Genomic DNA, 3,336 nt, shown 5'->3' with positions numbered 1-3,336 from the left:
CATACATACATACATACATACATACATACATACATACATACATACATACATACATACACACATACATACATACATACATACATACATACATACATACATACATACATACATACATACATACGTACATACATACATACACACACACACACATACATACGCATTACGTGCTTGATGCTCCCGAGGCACTGGGGCGACGTAGATACACGTGTATAATACAAATAGGGAAGATATGTACACATGGTATTTGGCACGGGTACTAGAGTGCCACTGGGTCCTGGTCGAAGTCCAAGTCGTGTGGAAGGTTGCCCTTGAACATTAGCAGACTACCCATTACCAGCGACGCGGAGGGCCCGAGCTGGTGCAGTGGTGCAGTGTCATGCCGGTCGCCCAGGGTCACGGACTGTGTAAGCATGCAGGCCAGCGGGCAGGCGCCGTACCGGTCTACCGACGGCGTCAGGGCGGCCAGTCAGATGGCGAGACGGAAAGCTGTTGCAACTGGCTGCAGTGCTGCAGCTCGATCCAATCAGCTGGAGACCCAGAAAACAGGTTCATGCAACGTCCCTTCCGATGAGGACGGACTTGAGGGTGGACGCAGGGCTTCAAGCTTTTTCTTGCGTCGGCCCCGCTTCTTTTCATACCGAGGTGTTTCTATGGATGTAGCCCGGCGCCGCACCACGTTCCTGGGCTTGGCGTCCGCATTCAGAATCCACAAGCAGTTTTTTCCTTCGCCTAAGATCTGGACTGGCATGAATCGTCTGTTCAGCGACAGAATGCGCCGGATCGAGGTTTTCCACCCTGCAGAGCGGTCGCGGTCGTGGTCGCCCTTGTTCTTGATATAGGGCGCATTCTGCTCCATCTACTCGTAGATCTGGGACAGCGTGAGGCGTTACTCGAGTGCACCTTTGATTGGATGCGTAATTAGGTCCGCGTAGTAGACGTTACCCCAGAGATGCGACGGGACGAATTATTTTGAAGCTCTCCGGTGGACCTGCCTTCGGATTGACATAATTGTTGCAGGACCCCGGAACGAGCAAGTGTTGGAGAGGGCACTCGTCTCCGGGTCGAAGCATTACCCGCCATCTGCTAAGCAGTCCATGAAGCGTGACAGCGATCGCGTCTGCCGTAATCGGAGATGATCCGCTCCGTATTCGATGGAGCACTTCGGCTACCCGAAGGAAGGCGTCCAAACGCGCACTATTCCTTTTCCCAATCGTTTCACTTCAGAAAAGTAGAGCACCAGAAGGGGGAAATTTGTCTCCACTGCTAAACTGGTGAGTACACGATGGCATAAGTGATCGAATCTGGCACCTCAAGAATGCGAGGCGGGTGCTCGACACCAAGCACACCGCATCGACATGTCGGACTGGAGAACATGAGTATTGGTCATATGGACTGGATGCATCGTCACATGGTGGGCCGAAATTGACGCGCTCCAGGCACAAGGCAGATCTGAAGAGAACACGCAATCTAACGAGTTTGCTGTCAACAAAAATGAGAAGGTTTCAACGCTGCTGAACCGAATATGTAGCGAAATCATTATTGTGGTTGTTCTCCTCTTATTTGATGGCACATACGCACACAGGGAGATCGGCCTAGAATTGGGGTATAGAGATTAGGTTTTGAGATGTATATTTACTTCACAAAAAGAAAGAAATGATTGCTAGGAAATAAAGAAGGAAAGTAAAATGTGAAAAACAAAAATAAAATAGGTAATTAATAACGCACGCAGTAGGAAAACACAGAGATTTGTATTTACAGATTAAAGAATTCAAAGCAGATTAGCAAGGCAGACGTTTTGAATCTATTAAAAACTTTTCAATGGCGTTAAAAACAGACCTGTGGCTGTAGCCAAGCATGGTGGCATCGAACGACCATAAAATCTGGTTGCTCAAATTAAACCGAGCTGCTGCAACGGCTTCTCCAAATACAGTTTTCTCATCATGGTAAAACGACGGCGAAATAGCAAGATATGATCTAATGTTTCCTGTTCCCCGCAGAATGCGCCGACGGGAGAAAGCGCTAAACCAGACTTGTGCATACTAAAATTTAGTGGCGGAATACGGCAACGCAGCCTGGTTAGAGAGACTTGATCAGTCTGCCTTGATTGACATTATTTCCTACTCCAGGAATACTTGAGATGCAGGTAGTCGTCCGATGTTAAAATAGATCCTGACTGCGGGCTTAATAAGGAGCGCCTATGAAATCGCGCTGCTGTTATGTACGCTGTTGCCAGGAGAATAGGTAACACGGGGCCATTGGTACTCTTTAGCTAGTCTATCAGCAACCTCATTGACTGTCACATTACTTTGGGGTAGTACACACGCTATATGTATGAGGCTCAAAGGTGAGGGGAGCAATGAAAGAAAGGTGTTTAATACTTGGCGAATCCATATTCGAAGAGAGCGACAAGTACAAAGGAAAAGAGTCTGTCATTATAGCCACTGTTGAGTATGGTGGGTCTAATTTTCGCTGAGCAAGCACCACCGCCAGCAAATCGGCCTGGAAAAATGTGGTAAAATTCGAACGATGAACACAAAAATCCCAGTCTAGAAGCGGGCAATATGTTCCAACACCGGCCTTATTATGAAATTGAGAGGCATCAGAGGTTATCATTATGCTAATGTGAAGACTTTGCAAATGAACTTCTAATAATACATTTAAAATTCTAGGTGATAAGTGTTTTGCGTTATTTGGGAAAATGTCATCGCAGACAACCTGAACCGAAGGTTCACGTGCTTACTTATTCTGGAAGCATGTTAGAAAGGACGATGTTCAAAAGTTGTAACAGGTTTTGCAATTATCTGCGGGGTATGAAACCGAGGCCAGTTTGCTCCAAAAAAGAAGGCTGGCTCGCAACAAAAAATTGACAGGAAGCGATGAAATTCAGATTTATATATTTTTAGATACGTCTGGACAGTCAAGAATTGTTCTAACAGTGGTATTCGGGCTTCAAGGTATAGTACATTGTTAGCCACAAATTTGGAGAACCTAAGGTATAATTTAAGCGCTTCCCGCTCTAAAAGATCTAGCGGACGAATTTTGTTAGCAGGTGAATCAGAAAACAATACGGATCCAAATTCTATAATTAGTCGGTCATAGATAACATAAATCATTAAAAGAGCGTGTCGCCGCATTCCAGACCTTGGATTGCTTAGCCTGCGCAACATACCCACAGCACGAGCCCCCTTCGCTGCAACATGTTGAATGTGATCCTTCCATGTCAGATGATCATCGTAAATGACCTCTGGATGCTTCAAAGTCTCATCTTGATGAATCATTTTCCGCTCAAATGTTAGAGAAAGATTTGCCAGATCCTTAAATTGGAAAACAAGGACA

General features: G+C 45.9%; 1 pseudogene; it reads right to left on the bottom strand.

The window, feature by feature from the left end:
* Nucleotides 1-256: 256 nt before the first annotated feature.
* Nucleotides 257-1,096, bottom strand: LOC146204988 (forkhead box protein O-like; annotated as a pseudogene).
* Between the last annotated feature and the right edge of the window lie 2,240 nt (nt 1,097-3,336).

The sequence above is a fragment of the Amblyomma maculatum genome, chromosome 1 (genome assembly GCF_055883805.1).
Source record: "Amblyomma maculatum isolate TAMU_Amacu chromosome 1, ASM5588380v1, whole genome shotgun sequence".
NCBI lineage: Eukaryota > Metazoa > Arthropoda > Arachnida > Ixodida > Ixodidae > Amblyomma > Amblyomma maculatum.
Note: the sequence above shows the minus strand (reverse complement) of the source record. Positions and strands in the feature narration are given on the sequence as shown.